This window comes from Manis pentadactyla, chromosome 1, assembly GCF_030020395.1.
Source record: "Manis pentadactyla isolate mManPen7 chromosome 1, mManPen7.hap1, whole genome shotgun sequence".
NCBI lineage: Eukaryota > Metazoa > Chordata > Mammalia > Pholidota > Manidae > Manis > Manis pentadactyla.
In genome coordinates, this window is record NC_080019.1 from 140,519,250 (window position 1) to 140,538,584 (window position 19,335).

General features: G+C 37.4%; 1 long non-coding RNA gene across 1 annotated transcript; it reads right to left on the reverse strand.

Moving 5' to 3' along the window:
* Positions 1 to 1,680: 1,680 nt before the first annotated feature.
* LOC130682500 (uncharacterized) lies at positions 1,681 to 19,108 on the reverse strand. The gene is made up of 2 exons (XR_008995712.1): positions 19,048 to 19,108; positions 1,681 to 1,889 (listed from the first exon to the last, which is right to left on the reverse strand). It is a non-coding gene; the product is annotated as an uncharacterized LOC130682500 (long non-coding RNA).
* Positions 19,109 to 19,335: the final 227 nt, after the last annotated feature.

Consider the following 19,335-nt stretch of genomic DNA (forward strand, 5'->3'; position numbering starts at 1 on the left):
GCCAGTGCTTACATAACAGGCCCATACATAGCCATGGTAAAAGAGACGGTGGCTATACATGAATTCAATAGCATCAGCTTATTCTAACAAATCTGATATAGCTACTCTTATTGCCAAATGTTGGACTTGTTGGTAACAAGAGTTTGATGCTGGGCTCTTCATGGCAAGTTGATGACACCAGACCCCATACACCCAGGAATGGGGCAGTGATTGACAGATATTCTGGTATGTGTTTTTCTTTTCCTGACCTTACTATCTTGGTCAGTATTAAAGGCTTAAAGTACATCTGATTTATCACCATTTCATCCTATATAACAGTTCTTCAAAGCAGAGGACACATTTTTCAAAAAGTAATTATAATATTGAGAATGGCCCAAAGTGTCACTGGACCAACTATTTCCATCCCACCCAGGGCCTGCCAGCCTGATACAATACTGCAGTGACCACTCAAGGCCATGGCTAAAGTTCCAACTTGCAAATGATACCTTGCTTGTTTGCAGAATGGCTTCTGGCAATAGTATATATCTTTAGCTGATTGCTGTCTGTCTTGTGACCTTGATAACTGGAGTGTAAGAATCTAGAAATGATAGGGCAGAAGTGGAAGTGACCCTGCTAACCATCATTCCTAGTAACCCTTGCGCTTCTTGTCCTTGCAATTTTAAATTTGTTAAGTTTAGAGTTTTAAAATTATGAGCATTACCTGGCCATTTTGAGCATCTCATGATAGCAGACCAGCAGACAATGTCACCATGTTGGCAGTGGTAATTGGCTCTGATCATTGTGAGGAAATAGAATTCAAGTCAGGTAAAGTCATCCATCATTTAACTAACCTCAAGTAGCAGAAGAGTTGGCCAATGGTGAGAGAAAGGTGACAGACGATGAATGTTATCTAAACTTTAGGATTACCTACAGCATTAGAAGCCATAGCTTAACCTGATAATCTTTCGAGTCTTTATTTTCTCTAGAAATGTTACCAGGCACCACCCGAAAGAATCAGTACAGTAGACTTAATGTGAAGGATGAATGTATCTCTCTGTTGAAATGGGTGGATTGTAGCAGATACTGTCTGTGCATCACATACATTCCCTGAGATCACTTTGCCAATTTTATTCACTCTGATTCCAATAGCTAAAGCCTGCATCTCTTTCTCATAGGGTTGTACCTAGAATGTTAACTTGCTCTACTTGCACAAATTGAGTGAGAAATTACTTAGAACTTAGGTTCCTTGAGGCACAAATTTTTAACAATTATTATGGTCATTAATTACATTTAATACCTTCTCTTTCCAAGACACTTTCTTGAATCTGAATTCCTTTCATTTTCACAATATAATGTGAAGGTATAAATTCTCAATGCTTTTACACCTTAATCCAGACAACTTTAAAGGGGTGATATATTCTTTCTATAGATTAGCCTTTTAAGATTGAGCTGAGATCACTGTTTGTAGGACTTTGCTTACTACATCTATGTTTAGCCTTCTTCCATTCTCAGTACACCTTCCCTTGAATTTTAGACATACTTCTCATTGCCCCAGTTATATAGAAGAAATTTGGTCTTCTTACATTGTTCAAGTTCAAATAGCTCAGCCAGTGTGGTTCTGCTGAAACCTAACCATTGTAAGTATTTAGGATTTTATTCTGGGGGAGACAGAATGCCATTACAGATTTTTAAGTAGAGGAATGACATGATTTTACTTTATTGGATATTTTGTGAAGCAAAATTTCTACAGGACAAGAATGAAATCAAGGAGGCTAGTAAGGAGACTATTGTAGGTAAGGCATGATAATAGCTGGGTGAGGGTCACAGCACTGGAGGTCTGTAGAAAGTGGTTAGACTCCAGGTAGGTCTTCAAAGTAGAGTTCATATTTGTTGATTAACTGAATGGGCACCTGAAGGAAAGAAAAATGTCAAGATTAACCCCAAGATATTGGCCTGGATAATTGGAAGAAAGGAATTACTTTCTTCCAATTAGTTAGTGAGAAGAAGGATAGAAACAGAGCTTTTTAATGCATGGTAATGCAACTGGAGAAAAGCTAAAAGTAGGTCAATCATATAGTGCGAAAGGATCTAAGTAAGATATTTCTTCTTTCCTGCTCCTTTCTCATTTACAGCAAAATCAGAAATAGAACACCCTGCTTCTAAGCTTCCCCATATTTTTGCAGCTCATTCTTATTGCTGTTCAACACAAAATTCAACACATCTTTTGTGAAACTTTTTAGGTAAGGTCACACCTCCATACCTAGCCATCCTTGGCTCTATTATGTTTAGAGTTGCAGACTCTGAAATTAGACTGAATTCAAAATTTGGCTTGAACAGTAACTTGTTTAGGTAAGTCATGAAAACTCTGAAACAACTCATCTGTAAAAAAAAAAAAAAAGGGATAATACTAATACTTTCATTGTGGGACTAAGTCAGAAATGAGACAATAAAATGATGGGCTTAAATTATTTAGGCTGTGGTAGTCTGGTAAGTGTTTAACCACCAAATCTCCAGGTTAATAAAAAAAAGGACGTGGTTCGTAGGTCCATGACATGACTGAAAGTGGAGCTGAATATATGTATGCCAGATTGACTCACATGTGCAGATAAGAGCAGCTCCAGGTCCCCACTGGACTGGGAAGGGTGCTTCACATATAATACATGTTCATAAATATTAGCTGTTAGTGTTACTATTCTTACATATATACTACTTGGGCCATGTATTACACTGTATGTTTATATGTAATCTTTCTTCCTATATAATATACTTCTCAAGGACAGGGGTTATAATTATTTGCTTGGAAAATCTAGTAAAATACTCTGACCTCTTTCCTTTGGTTCTTTTTACTCCATTTCAGGAATAAAGACTCTTTCCTTTATTATTATGTGTGGCTATAGCCATCCTGTTTACATCCTTCTCTACCAAGGCTGAACTGGTTAACAACCCCATTGCCTCATTTCTTATCTTTAACCTAAGCCTCCATTTTCCTGCTTCTTTTTGAAAAATATTAACTGAACAAATGAATTGTTGGACTAATGGACTAAGGTGGGGGAATATAACAGGACTATCAATCCTGAACATTGATGCAAGGACTAGAACATTATTTGGGTGATACAGAGGCACCCATCATTAGTCCCTGGAAGATAATGCCTGCAAATAATAGTAATGACAATAGGAAGAAGACAATAATAAGTCTAGCTATCACAAGTAAAAATAATAAACACAGATATTGAATGAGAGTCATTTGCCTAAGAATTTTCTCTCCATTTTTAAAATTAATAATTATAGTAGTCCCACAGGATATATAGCACTGTATCTGTTTTACAGAAATCAACAGCAAGGGACACTTGGGAGATAAATAATGCCTGGACCCTTAACGATAAGTGTAGGAATATAACAATTCAAAGCCCCATTGGGTTAGGTTGGAATTAAGGAGAGGATGGTATGGCTGCTGTGGGAATATATTCTGGGTCAGTTGGGATTAATTCAGGAAAATTGGATAGGCTGAATCTGCATATGGGATATCAGTGGGTCTGTCTATAAAGAGTTGAAGAAGAGAGAGAACAGGAAACAAAGGACCACAGTGCATATAAAGATTCCAAATCGACACACATATGATGAGTGGCACTGGGAGGGTGGAAGGCTTCAGCTGACCTAGCGTACATTTAATACTTTTCTCTTTCCAAGACACTTTTCTGAATCTGAATTCCTTTCATTTTCACAATATAACCCTGATTGATAGGTAAGTGTTCTTCTCTAATCTCTCTCTGTGCTGTTTGATTTCATTATTCCATTCATCCACTAGACTATGAGTTTTGTTTTCAGCACTTGCTACATGGTAGCAGCTGTATCAGTGAATCTGAACAAGAGCAGGGAAAAATGCCACAGAACTTGCTCTGCGAAGAGATAAGCAATTTGACTCCCTCCATTTTTTTTTTTTTTTGTAGATAATTATTTTTTTATTGAAGGGTAGTTGACACACAGTATTACATTACATTAGTTTCAGGTGTACAACATAGTGATTCAACATTTATATACATGACAATTCTAGGTACCAGCTATCACCATACCAAGCTGTTACAATATCTTGACTATATTCCTTATGCTATACATTACATCCCGGTTACTTATTTATTTTACCATTGGAAGTGTGTACTTTATTTATTTATTTTTTTTGTGTGTGAGGGCATCTCTCATATTTATTGATCAAATGGTAGTTAACAACAATAAAATTCTGTATAGGGGAGTCAATGCTCAATGCACAATCATTAATCCACCCCAAGCCTAATTTTCGTCAGTCTCCAATCTTCTGAAGCATAACAAACAAGTTCTTACATGGAGAACAAATTCTTACATAGTGAATAAGTTACATAGTGAACAGTACAAGGGCAGTCATCACAGAAACTTTCGGTTTTGCTCATGCATTATGAACTCTGAACAGTCAGTTCAAATATGAATACTCATTTGATTTTTATACTTGATTTATATGTGGATACCACATTTCTCTCTTTATTATTATTATTTTTAATAAAATGCTGAAGTGGTAGGTAGATACAAGATAAAGGTAGAAAACATGATTTAGTGCTGTAAGAGAGCAAATGTAGATGATCAGGTGTGTGCCTGTAGACTATGTGTTAATCCAATCTAGACAAGGGCAATAAAACATCCACGTATGCAGAAGATTTCTCTCAGAACAGGGGGGCTGAGGTTCTAAGCCTCACCTCTGTTGATCCCCAATTTCTCACCTGATGACCCCCCTGCGACTGTGCCTGTCTTAGGTTGTTCCTCCCTTGAGGAATCTTACCCGTCTCTGGCTAACCAGTCATCTTCCGGGGCCATACAGGGAAATGTAAAGTTGGTAAGTGAGAGAGAAGCCTTATTGTTTGAAATGGTTAGCTTTTTATTTCTTTGCATATTTATGCCCTGTAGCTTCTATGCCCAGCATTTGTCTTGAGGTATCTTTACCACTTGGAAGAATTATGATACTCGGTAAATTTGATATGAGGCACGAATTCTATTTAAGGGTTGTAATTAGGAAGGAAGAAGAAAAGCTATAGAAGTAGCAGGCGAAAGAAAACATGGGAAGATTGATTATTTCTTTGACATATCTTCTTGTAGAGTAACTTCAGCATGTATAGGTTTTAAGCTACTACTTAAATTGTGTACACACATTAACATAATAGGAGTATAGTTACATAACCAAAGCATATCTGTAATTACCAGCCATCTCCAGTGAAACCAAGAAAACCAGTTAGGCACCTTAGGCATTTGTGAAAACTTATCTATGATATGGTGGATGTTGTCCAACTGAACTTGAACAGTCCGAGAGAAATCAGACAAATTAAAACAACCCATTCCTGGGGAATGTTCACATCCCTTATGTTCTTTTAACAATAAATAGTCTGTAGTTGTAAGACTTTGGAGCGCTACAATTTGCACTTCTCCTAATTCTTGGTTGAGTTCCAACAGTATAGATCCAGCCAAATTTGTTGTTTTACTGTATGCACAGGCCAGCTGAGATATCTCCTTCCTCATTCCCATGGCAAGTCCAGGAACTGGTGGGATGAGTGCATCTACAGCTGTAGCAGTGCGTGGATCTTTGTTGGAATTTTTTGATGATCATCTTCTGGCATGAGTCTTCCCGAGAGTGCTGATGGTGGAAGTTCTTTTTCATATCGTATCTTAGTTCGTTTTCGGGGTAGCCCAATTAAGCTTTGATCCTCTGTATAAACACAAACAGATCCTTTGCCTACACTTTTATATGCCCTTTATACCCTTGTGTAGAACTCACTGGAGGTTACCACACAGGAACTGCCCTTTTTTTTTTTTTTTGGTATCACTAATCTACACTTACATGACGAATATTATGTTTACTAGGCTCTCCCCTATACCAGGTCCCCCCTATAAACCCCTTTACAGTCACTGTCCATCAGCGTAGCAAAATGTTGTAGAATCACTGCTTGCCTTCTCTGTGTTGTACAGCCCTCCCTTTTCTCCTACCCCCCCCATGCATGCTAATCTTAATACCCCCCTATTTCTCCCCCACCTTATCTCTCCCTACCCACCCATCCTCCCCAGTCCCTTTCCCTTTAGTACCTGTTAGTCCATTCTTGAGTTCTGTGATTCTGCTGCAGTTTTGTTCCTCCAGTTTTTCCTTTGTTCTTATATTCCACAGATAAGTGAAATCATTTGGTATTTCTCTTTCTCCGCTTGGCTTGTTTCACTGAGCATAATACCCTCCAGCTCCATCCATGTTGCTGTAAATGGTTGGATTTGCCCTTTTCTTATGGCTGAGTAGTATTCCATTGTGTATATGTACCACAGCTTCTTTATCCATTCATCTACTGATGGACATTTAGGTTGCTTCCAATTCTTGGCTATTGTAAATAGTGCTGCGATAAACATAGGGGTGCACTGATCTTTCTCATACTTGATTGCTGCATTCTTAGGGTAAATTCCTAGGAGTGCAATTCCTGGGTTAAATGGTAAGTCTGTTTTGAACATTTTGATGTACCTCCATACTGCTTTCCACAATGGTTGAACTAACTTACATTCCCACCAGCAGTGTAGGAGGGTTCCCCTTTCTCCACAGCTTCGCCAACATTTGTTGTTGTTTGTCTTTTGGATGGCAGCCATCCTTACTGGTGTGAGGTGATACCTCATTGTAGTTTTAATTTGCATTTCTCTGATAATTAGCGATGTGGAGCATCTTTTCATGTGTCTGTTGGCCATCTGTATTTCTTTTTTGGAGAACTGTCTGTTCAGTTCCTCTGCCCATTTTTTAATTGGGTTATTTGTTTTTTGTTTGTTGAGGCGTGTGAGCTCTTTATATATTCTGGACGTCAAGTCTTTATCGGATGTGTCATTTTCAAATATATTCTCCCACACTGTAGGGTTCCTTTTTGTTCTATTGATGGTGTCTTTTGCTGTACAGAAGCTTTTCAATATAGTCCCACTTGTTCATTCTTGCTGTTGTTTTCCTTGCCCAGGGAGATATGTTCAAGAAGAGGTCACTCATGTTTATGTCTAAGAGGTTTTTGCCTATGTTTTCTTCCAAGAGTTTAATGGTTTCATGACTTACATTCAGGTCTTTGATCCATTTTGAGTTTACTTTTGTATATGGGGTTAGACAATAGTCCAGTTTCATTCTCCTACATGTAGCTGTCCAGTTTTGCCAGCACCATCTGTTGAAGAGACTGTCATTTCGCCATTGTATGTCCATGGCTCCTTTATCAAATATTAATTGACCATATATGTCTGGGTTAATGTCTGGATTCTCTAGTCTGTTCCATTGGTCTGTGGCTCTGCTCTTGTGCCAGTACCAAATTGTCTTGATTACTATGGCTTTATAGTAGAGCTTGAAGTTGGGGAGTGAGATCTCCCCTACTTTATTCTTCTTTCTCAGGATTGCTTTGGCTATTCGGGGTCTTTGGTGTTTCCATATGAATTTTTGAATTATTTGTTCCAGTTCATTGAAGAATGTTGCTGGTAGTTTCATAGGGATTGCATCAAATCTGTATATTGCTTTGGGCAGGCTGGCCATTTTGACGATATTAATTCCTCCTAGCCACGAGCATGGGATGAGTTTCCATCTGTTAGTGTCCCCTTTAATTTCTCTTAAGAGTGACCTGTAGTTTTCAGAGTATAAGTCGTTCACTTCTTTGGTTAGGTTTATTCCTAGGTATGTTATTTTTTTTGATGCAATTGTGAATGGAGTTGTTTTCCTGATTTCTCTTTCTGTTGGTTCATTGTTGGTATATAGGAAAGCCACAGATTTCTGTGTGTTGCTTTTGTATCCTGCAACTTTGCTGTATTCCAATATCAGTTCTAGTAGTTCTGGGGTGGAGTCTTTAGGGTTTTTAATGTACAGTATCATGTCATCTACAAATAGTGACAGTTTAAATTCTTCTTTGCCAATCTGGATTCCTTGTATTTCTTTGTTTTGTCTGATTGCCGTGCCTAGGACCTCCAGTACTATGTTAAATAACAGTGGGGAGAGTGGGCATCCCTGTCTAGTTCCCGATCTCAGAGGAAATGCTTTCAGCTTCTCGCTGTTCGGTATAATGTTGGCTGTGGGTTTATCATAGATGGCCTTTATTATGTTGCGGTACTTGCCCTCTATTCCCATTTTTCTGAGAGTTTTTATCATGAATGGATGTTGAACTTTGTCAAATGCTTTTTCAGCATCTATGGAGATGATCCTGTGGTTTTTGTCTTTCTTTTTGTTGATGTGCTGGATGATGTTGATGGACTTTCGAATGTTGTACCATCCTTGCATCCCTGGGATGAATCCCACTTGGTCACGGTGTACGATCCTTTTGATGTATTTTTCAATTCGGTTTGCTAATATTTTGTTGAGTATTTTTGCATCTACGTTCATCAGGGATATTGGTCTGTAGTTTTCTTTTTTGGTGGGGTCTTTGCCTGGTTTTGGTATTAGGGTGATGTTAGCTTCATAGAATGAGTTTGGGAGTATCCCCTCCTCCTCTATTTTTTGGAAAACTCTAAGGAGAATGGGTATTATGACTTCCCTGTATGTCTGATAAAATTCCGAGGTAAATCCATCTGGCCCAGGAGTTTTGTTCTTTGGTAGTTTTTTGATTACCGCTTCAATTTCGTTGCTGGTAATTGGTCTGTTTAGATTGTCTGTTTCTTTTTGCATTGGTCTTGGAAGGTTGTATTTTTCTAGGAAATTGTCCATTTCTCCTAGGTTTCCCAGCTTGTTAGCATATAGGTATTCATAGTATTCTCTAATAATTCTTTGTATTTCTGTGGGGTCCGTCATGATATTTCCTTTTTCGTTTCTGATACTGTTGATTTGTGTTGACTCTCTTTTCCTCTTAATAAGTCTGGCTAGAGGCATATCTATTTCGTTTGTTTTCTCAACGAACCAGCTCTTGGTTTCATTGATTGTTTTCCATTGTTTTATTCTTCTCAATTTTATTTATTTCTTCTCTGATCTTTATTATGTCCCTCCTTCTGCTGACCTTAGGCCTCATCTGTTCTTCTTTTACCAATTTTGATAATTGTGACATTAGACCATTCATTTGGGATTGTTCTTCCTTTTTTAAATATTCTTGGATTGCTGTATACTTTCCTCTTAAGACTGCTTTTGCTAGTCCCACAGAAGTTGGTGCTTAGTGTTGTTGTTGTCATTTGTTTCCATATATTGCTGGATCTCCATTTTGATTTGGTCATTGATCCATTGATTATTTAGGAGCGTGTTGTTAAGCCTCCATGTGTTTGTGAGCCTCTTTGCTTTCTTTGTACAGTTTATTTCTAGTTTTATGCCTTTGTGGTCTGAAAAGTTGGTTGGTAGGATTTCAATCTTTTTGAATTTTCTGAGGCTCTTTTGGTGGCCTAGTATGTGGTCTATTCTGGAGAATGTTCCATGTGCACTTGAGAAGAATGTATATCCTGTTGCTTTTGGATGTAGAGTTCTATAGATGTCTATTAGGTCCATCTGCTCTACTGTGTTGTTCAGTGCTTCCATGTCCTTAGTTATTTTCTGCCCAGTGGATCTATCCTTTGGGGTGAGTGGTGTGTTGAATCTCCTAGAATGAATGCATTGCAGTCTATTTCCCCCTTTAGTTCTGTTAGTATTTGTTTCACATATACTGCTGGTCCTGTGTTGGGTGTATATATATTTAGAATGGTTATATCCTCTTGTTTGACTGAGCCCTTTATCATTATGTAGTGTCCTTCTTTATCTCTTGTTACTTTCTTTGTTTTGAAGTCTATTTTGTCTGATATTAGTACTGCAACCCCTGCTTTCTTCTCGCTGTTGTTTGCTTGAAATATGTTTCTCCATCCCTTGACTTTTAGTCTGTACATGTCTTTGGGTTTGAGGTGAGTTTCTTGTAAGCAGCATATGGATGTGTCTTGCTTTTTTATCCATTCTATTACTCTGTGTCTTTTGATTGGTGCATTCAGCCCATTAACATTTAGGGTGACTATTGAAAGATATGTACTTATTGCCATTGCAGGCTTTAAATTCGTGGTTACCAAAGGTTCAAGGTTAGCCTCTTTAGTATCTTACTGCCTAACTTAGCTCGCTTATTGAGCTGTTATATACACTGTCTGGAGATTCTTTTCTTCTCTCCCTTCTTATTCCTCCTCCTCGATTCTTCATATATTTGGTGTTTTGTGCTGTGCTCTTTCTAGGAGTGCTCCCATCTAGAGCAGTCCCTGTAAGATGTTCTGTAGAGGTGGTTTGTGGAAAGCAAATTCCCTCAGCTTTTGTTTGTCTGGGAATTGTTTAATCCCACCGTCATATTTGAATGATAGTCGTGCTGGATACAGTATACAGTATCCTTGGTTCAAGGCCCTTCTGTTTCATTGTATTAAATATATCATGCCATTCTCTTCTGGCCTGTAGGGTTTCTGTTGAGAAATCTGATGTTAGCCTGATGGGTTTTCCTTTATAGTTGACCTTTTTCTCTCTAGCTGCCTTTAACACTCTTTCCTTGTCCTTGATCTTTGCCATTTTAAATATTATGTGTCTTGGTGTTGTCCTTCTTGGATCCTTTCTGTTGGGGGTTCTGTGTATTTCCGTGGTCTGTTCGATCATTTCCTCCCCCAATTTGGGGAAGTTTTCAGCAATTATTTCTTCTAAGATACTTTCCATCCCTTTTCCTCTCTCTTCTTCTTCTGGAACCCCTATAATACAGATATTGTTCCCTTTGGATTGGTCACACAGTTCTCTTAATATTGTTTCATTCCTGGAGATCCTTTTGTCTCTCTCTATGTCAGCTTCTATGCGTTCCTGTTCTCTGGTTTCAATTCCATCAATGGCCTCTTGCATCCTATCCATTCTGCTTATAAACCCTTCCAGAGTTTGTTTCATTTCTGTGATCTCCTTTCTGGCATCTGTGATCTCCCTCCGGACTTCATCCCATTTCTCTTGCGTATTTCTCTGCATCTCTGTCAGCATGTTTATGATTCTTATTTTGAATTCTTTGTCAGGAAGACTGGTTAGGTCTGTCTCCTTCTCTGGTGTTGTCTCTGTGATCTTTGTCTGCCTGTAGCTTTGCCTTTTCATGGTGATAGGAATAGTTTGCAGAACTGGAAAGAGTGACGGCTGGAAGGACTTCCCTTCTTGTTCGTTTGTGGCCCTCCTCTCCTGGGAGAACAGCGACCTCTAGTGGCTTGTGCTGTGCAGCTGCGCGCAGACAGGGTTCCTGCTTCCTGCCCGGCTGCTATGGAGTTAATCTCTGCTGTTGCTGTGGGCGTGGCCTGGCTCGGGCAGCTACTCCAAGATGGTGGAGTCGCCTTGGAGCAGGAGCTGCTGGGAGGCTATTTATCTCCGTAAGGGGCCTCCCTGCTCCCTGCAGCCCAGGGGTTAGGGTGCCCAGAGATCCCCGGATTCCCTACCTCTGGATTAAGTGGCCCGCCCTGCCCCTTTAAGACTTCCAAAAAGCACCCGCCAAAACAAAACGACCACCAAAAAAAAAAAAAAAAAAAAATTTAAATTAAAAAAAAAAAAAAAGGGTGGCCACTCATTTTTCTTTATTCTCCGGCGCCAGCCTCAGGCATCTGCTCACCAGTCTTGCTGCTCTGTTTCCCTAGTATTGGGGTCCCTATCTCTTTAAGACTTCCAAAAAGTGCTCGCCAAAACAAAACAGCAAAAAAAAAAGTGGTCGCTCGCTTTTCTGGTGTCCTCCAGCGCCAGGCCTCCGGTACCTGCTCACCGTTCTTGCTGCCCTGTTTTCCTCGTATCCAGGGCCCCCTGCGCATGTACTTTGTCTGCACTCTGGCCCGGATGGCTGGGGCTGGGTGTTCGGCAGCCCTGGGCTCCGTCTCCCTCCCACTCTGCCTGCTCTTCTCCCGCCGGGAGCTGGGGGGAGGGGCGCTCGGCTCCCGCGGGGCCGGGGCTTGTATCTTACCCCCTTTGCGAGGCGCTGGGTTCTCTCAGGTGCAGATGTGGTCTGGATATTGTCCTGTGTCTTCTGGTCTTTATTCTAGGAAGGGTTGTCTTTGTTATATTTTCATAGATATATGTGGTTTTGGGAGGAGATTTCCGCTGCTCTACTCACACCGCCATCTTCCACCCCCTCTTCGACTCTCTCCATTTTTAACTTGTCATACTTGTTTTTACTTAGTGGTTATTTAAGTTTGCTCTATTATATATAGAAAATCTACAAAGGTTTTGGTGATCTAGAATAAAAAGAGTGATGAATGATTTAATATTTTCTATTTGATGTATAAAAGGATTAAAACTGAGCCTGTGTTAATTTGTGTCACTTAAGTATTAAAAGCCCTTTAACATTATTTAACCCTTGAAATATCATTTATGTAAATATGTTTTTAAAAAATAAATTTGGGTCAATTCTTGACTCAAATCTAGTACGGCTATTTTTTATATACACCACTTTTTATATTTTTATTAACACCAGTTAGTATGCAACAACTGGATACCTGACAATCTCCAGGATACCTGACAATCACTGACCTTGGCAATTATATTAGTCAGGGTTCCTGGTTGCAAGTGTCAAATCCCAGGGTAAATTAATTAGACAAAATGGAGAGTATTTTAGCTCAAGAAATATAAGGTATAGATGAACATCCAATACCTAAGAAAGTCAGAGGTACAGTTGAGGTTTAGGAACACCTAGAGACAGAGCTTGAAGGACTCCATATATTAACTGAGCTACCATTTGTCTATATTATTTTACTCAGTATATATAAATTATAAAGCTTTCCTCTCTATAGTAAAAACCATGGTTTTTACATTTTTCTGTGTTTTTCATCTTAAGGTTTCACATCTTGGAGGCAGACTTAATCCTTATTAATCTGGTATGGGCAAGTTCCCAAGCCTGGACCAATGACTTCAGCCAGGAATCAGAGAACTCAGTTTTTACCAGCTTTGGTCAGGTTTTCCCCTTCATTGGGCCTGTTGGTGCTTAGGAGATGGAGTCATAGAAACATGGCCTTTACTGAGAGAACCGTTAATAGATAAAGGGAATTCTAGAAGATGGAGAGTACTGGACAGGCGAAACATTATCTATCCAGTACAGAAATATATAAAGAGATAGTTAGTGATTCTTACATCAGCTGTTAATGGGGGCCAAGTAACCTCTTTAGTGTGGTTCAAATCCTTCGGTATCAACTCTCAGATTGCAACAGACCTTTTTTACAGGTCAGAGCCATCAGGCACAGCTCTCCTCCTGTCCTTTGATATTACTTCTCACAAAAGGAGCACTGTTGGTATTCACACTCCTTGATAAAATAAAATCATCTATTTACTCGATACCAAAGGCAGTGTTAGATATTAATTAGCCCTTATTGTTGCTATAGAAAAATAATAACAACAGTTCTCTATTCTTTCATTTCTAAGATGGTAATTTAGCAGCAGCTCCATTGCTGAATCTCTTTCTTTAAAAGGCAGTGACCTTTAACAAATATCTACAAATAACATTAATATTTTCGTCCTCAATCCTTGCCCTCTCCACCCGTTGTCTCCACTCTGTCTTTCAAATCACATTGGGTCATACAGAGGACACATGCTAGCTGTTTGGATTCCAGAATTACAAGCTTCACAGCCAGTTTATATTTGCATAAAAGCAGACTTTTTCAGACATTAGACACACATAGCAGCTTTCAGCCTGCCAACTTTAATACTGTTCATTTCACCATCCTACAGTAGCTCTTGCTGAAAAGAGTAACATAAATCCCAGCAGTACAAAGGTACTATTACTCACCAAAGGACTAAGATACTATCTTATTCAATAATGTGGTATTTGTGAAATAATTTATGATTTGGAAACAAAGGTAATAAAATATGATTGAGTATTTGAACCAGGTATCTTGAAGGGTAAAAGTAGAAGAACTCAGGGAAAAAAAATCCATCTACATGCATCTTTTATTTTGGCTTAGGGTGCTATGCCAGCAATACTATCAAAATACCTGGGTACAAATGTGGTACCATAATAAAAATGCTTGGAAAACAAGTGACTAGCCCATATATTTCAAAAGGAACAGACACAAAACACACTCCATATACAATGTATTCACATTCTGAGCCTTTTTCTGTAACTTGCTGAACCAGCTAATGGATTACTCCATATTCAAAGATTTACACTAAGCCTTTTTCTTTCCAATTTTCCTTGTACTGTAAGAGTTACTGATGCTGACTGAAGTCAGTGGCTCAATAAACAACTTTGCTATCTCAAAAAATACACCCTCTTTGCCAGCAAGATGTTTGGAATCATTCCAAGAAAAAGAAAAAAAAATCTGGTCAACAGTGGGAATGGGAACATATTGAACATACACATTCTTATTTTTACTCTGGTCATAAATTATTATCCACTATGGCATTGATTAATTGGTCTTCCTCAAATCCTTCCAAAATTTTAAAGAAAGTTTAGGATAAAAGATGACTATAATATTAACAGCCAAATAAAAAGGGTACATTTCAAAATGTTTTCTGGAGATAACACGGTATAGACAAAAATGTGTCAAATTTGAACCAGCTTTTTGGTTATTTACATTTTTAAAGTGATTTAGTTCCTTTTGTCAAAGTCTTCATTCACCCCCTTTCTTATCGCAGGTCTACAACCCAGCCTGAGAAAGGTGAGGATGACATGCTCTACATAGTCCGCCTGTCAGTGTGACACAAGGGCATCCTGGACACATTGAAAATTTCCATGTTATAATGTCTAATTCTTCAGGGTTTACTGCTAATGATCAAGTTTTGCATTGGTAATTTAAGCTAGTATCTTAAATAGATTGTAAATGGGCTAAAACAGCTGTCTGAAATGTAACATGCGGTCAGTCTCATGGAGCTTAGGCTTGTAATTATACAATAGTTTCACTTGGAGAATTAATAAGCTTTCCATTTCAGGACTAATGTTTGCTGATTATTGCTTTCCATTCACCCACTTTGTTCTTGCCTTTTTTCACTTCTCAGTGGGTGCGTTTCTTTTACTTGTGTTTGTTTTAGAAGGGGTTTCTCATTACACTCTATAGCTTGGTAGTTCACCATCCTATGTGTTACATATTGCTTAGTAAATTTATAAAAGCAAAAAGTGTGGCAAGGCACAGGTAAAGAAAAAGAAGCAGACCAATGGATTACATTCAAGAGTTCAGATATAGACTCAAGGTCAAATAGACACTTGTTATGTGATAAAGATATAAACACTTTCTTATATGGATGACTTAATATATGGTGTTGGGAGAATGAATTATATGGTTATAATAAGTTATAATCTATATATAGTAAGATATGGATATAATTAGAACTGGCTAATTATATGGATAATAGAAAATAAGATGACTACTTTACACCACACAAAATATTTAAATTCAGATGGATTACAAATGAATGAAAGGTAATATTAGAAGTGTAGCAAAAATTTAGGAGCATATCTCCACCCCTGGAGTGAAAAAAAGTTTCATAAGATCTCCAAAGCAAAAATTCCAAAGTGAACGTTAAATTGAACTACATTAAAATCAAATGGACAGTATAGATTAAGTTTACGTAGTTCTGTGATGGTGGTAAGCTATCTGAGTTCCAAAATTTTAGAGGATTTGAAATAGAAAGAAAAATAAACAGATTATTGTTATTCCTAAATTAATTCTATAGCCATTTACTCAACAATTTCCAAAGAAAATGTCATGTAAATCTACAACACTGAACTTTGTGATGAATCACAAGAAAGAAGAGAATACCCAAAGCATTATTACATGCCCATATTTTCACCAATAAAAGCCTATAACAGCACAAACCATATGGCAAAGCATTGTTCTAAGTACTGTTTGAAATAGTAACTGCTTTATCCACTGTGACATTCCTATGAAGTTGGTACAATTATGATCATCCCCATTTACACAAGAAGAAAGTAGAATGAGGTTTGTAACTCATCCTAGGTAAGACAATGAAGAAATGAACTCAGTGAGATATGAACCCAGCCAGTCTGTTCACAGATCTGCTCTGTCAATCACTACCCAGGATTGCTTCCCTCAAAATTTTATATAGAAATAGCAGTTAACACTAAAGTGCTCTTTCTTCTGGAAAATATTTGCTTTGATTTTTTTTTCCCTTAAGCAATTCATATACTTTAGCTACAATAATGGAAAAATAAATCATTTGTTCCACTTAGTAACTGTTTAAATATTTCCAGTTCATGAATGTAGCCTTGTAAAAAAAAAATCCCTACATCTTTCTATGAAATGATATATTTCCATTCTACTCCTTTCAGTGTTTTCTAGTAATTGATCTATGATTTAATGAAAATAGCAATATAATTATTATCTTTCTCAAACATGTAAAAATCAGCTTAAAGGAAAAGTGAATATGTATAAAAGTTGAATAAGATGAAAAAGTGGAAGAATTTAGGATGGATGGGATGAAATTAATAGCCTTAGTGTACTAAATGTATGAAACAAGAGCTCATCTGGGCTCTTAGTAAATATCAGAGGAAATGAATCATAAATGATTAGGTACTCATGTAGAGTGAGTACATAAATGCATGATGCAATTTTCAGGATCTTTGAGGGATAAATAACCACTGAAATGCTATAATATTTAAAATTATTCTAAAAACATGACTTACTAGTCTGAGAGACAGGGCTACAGAAAGGTTTACATGGTGTGCCATAGGAATGATACTTACTTCCTGTAAGTCTACAAACATATGTCTTTTTTAGGTTATAGAAGTATAACACCTTAGTTTTGAAAATGTCTTTGTATATCATCCAGTCAAAAGGCCCAACCATCTTCATACTCCTGTATACTACACTCCTGACAAGTGGGAAGTACTGCTCTTTAAGGAGCTACAGAGGTAGCGAAACTAAGACTTCCCAGTGAAGATGGTGTAGTGGAAAACAAAGTTGATTAAGATTCAGGATTCCTTGGTTCTAGCTCTCACTGAGCCATTAAAGAGAAGAGGAATGAAATAGTTAACCTTGCTGTGTTCATATTTCCTTATCTGGAAAATAAAAGAATGAACATGGTTATCTTAAGGCAAAATTCTACCAATATTAAACATATTCATTCTATGACTCTATTTTTTCAATATATTTTCATTGTAAGAATCTTTCATATAGTCAACCAAAATTGGTCTCCATATAACTGTCACTAAAAATTTAGTGATAACCCTTCAAGAAGTAATGTTCATTGTTCTGGATATTTCTTGCTTCATACCAAGTTACCCACAAATCTTAGTGGCTAAAACAATATAATCTTGATCATGGATTTGCACATTGGTCAGAACTTCACAGTCATCAACTTGTCTCTGTTCTACTTGGCTTCAGCTGGAGGGGTTCCAAACTGATGCTGAAGTGTGTTTTCTCAGATGTCTGTCTAGTGATTCATGTTACTGTTGATTTAGACCTTAGCCTGAGCTGGTGGCCAGAACATTACATGTGGTCTTTCCACATGAATGAGCTTCCTTTTTTCCTTAGAACATAGTGGCTAGGTCCCAAGAATGATGTCTAAGGAGATGATCTGGCAAGCTTTATCACCTTGTATGACCTAGCTGTGTAAGTCATTCAGTGTCACTTACTCCTCAATCTATTCATGAGAAGCAAATAACTCAATATCCTCTGAATTCAAAGGGAAAGAAATCAAACTCCATCTTTGTATGAAAGATGTCAGTCTTCTATGTTAAGTCTCTTAAATATTTGAATAATAATATATCATGTTCTCTTAAATTTTCTTTGCTAAATGCATTATTCAGTTTCTTTAAACTTTTCTATTAGACTGATTTGGATTTCTCACATCATTTTGGGAAATCTTTGTGTTGGCTGTGATAAATGAGACTGCTCTTCTCAAACTTGTGAAGCAGTAGTTCTCAAAATATGATTCTGAGCTATCTTTGGGTCTCTAAGTTCTTTTTGGGGTCTGCAAGTTTAAAACGACACTCTTGTTAATACCAAATAATTAATGTTCTTTTTCACTCTCATTCTCTCAAGAATGTACAGTGGAGTTTTCCAAACCTACATAACAAGTGATTTCACTGTTTAAATATACTTTTTAAAAGGTGAAATAACTACTCTCTTTTGAATATGAAGTGATCATGCATTTAAGATTTTATTCTACTCATTCACTGAAAGAACCAAAGGTATGAGGAAACTGGTTCAGAGAAAAAGTCAAAACAGTCAAAATTGATATGGAGTAAAGGATTATTGAAACTAATTGCAAATGGAGACAAAACTATTTCTTCCACAGAATTCAGGAACAAACATTTGAACCTCTACCAGAAAAGATAGCATTTGTACATCTTTCAGCTACCTATAACTGCCTACAGAATGGTAAATATTTCCCACAGAATCAGAATCTGAGAAAGTGGACAAATGTGCTATAGACACAGTATTCTATTGCAGCATAATTTTTTCTATGTCACAACAAATTGAGTGCAGAAGCAGATGTGAGAATTTGGTTCTCTCCTATAAAGTCAAACATTAAAGACATTTGCAAAAATGTGAAAGAAGGCATTTGTCACTATTTTTAAAAATATACTTATTTTCATAAAATAAGGCAATATAAATGGGTTTATTATTTTAAATGAATTAACACTTGTTTTGCTCAATTTTAACTTCTAATACTATAAATACTGATAAATATAACCCACATAAATCAAAGATCTGTTATTCTCAATAAATATTAACAGGATAAAAGCCTGAGACCAAAAGGTTAGAGAATCACTGCTTTAAGATCTTTGGTAATAAAAGTGATCATAATATGTCACCCCAAAATATGCCACTTTGGTATAAGAGTTATTTTGAGCCTAAAGCAATTAATGATCCATGGATGCATAAAACATTCTCTGCCCTCCTCTTACCTGCCTAAAAGCAGAGCAAGGCATAAATTTCCCTTTGCGAAAGTGTTGCCCCCCTCCCCATGCCCCCCACACCCTAAATCAGCAAGAGAACAATCCACACCATGGCAAGTTTGCATGAACAGACCTTACTAAAATAACCCTTATGTTCCATTAATTACTCCATTTATTTCCTAGTCACTTCAACTTGGTAGATAATGGTATATAAATGCCCAAGTCTAGGCACTCTGAGTTTCACCTCTTTTCTGTGAACTCCTGTCCACATAATATATTAATAAAAATTGTATACCTTTTCTCTTCTTAATCTGTCATTTTTTTAGTTTAATTCACAGGCTCTGCAGTCACCATACCTAAGACAGTAGAGAAAAAGTGTTTCCATCATTCTTTTTCACAGTAAATACACAGGCAATTGAACTCTATCTAGACACACGGCATCCAGTTTTCCCTGGTCATGTAAAATTTACCAATCTAGTAATTCAATAAAAAGTAGAAATAGTCTGCCTTGCTATTAGGAGATTTATATAGGTTCTCTATGAATATCATGTTCTTCATTAAGTGCTTAGACATCTTTCATTCA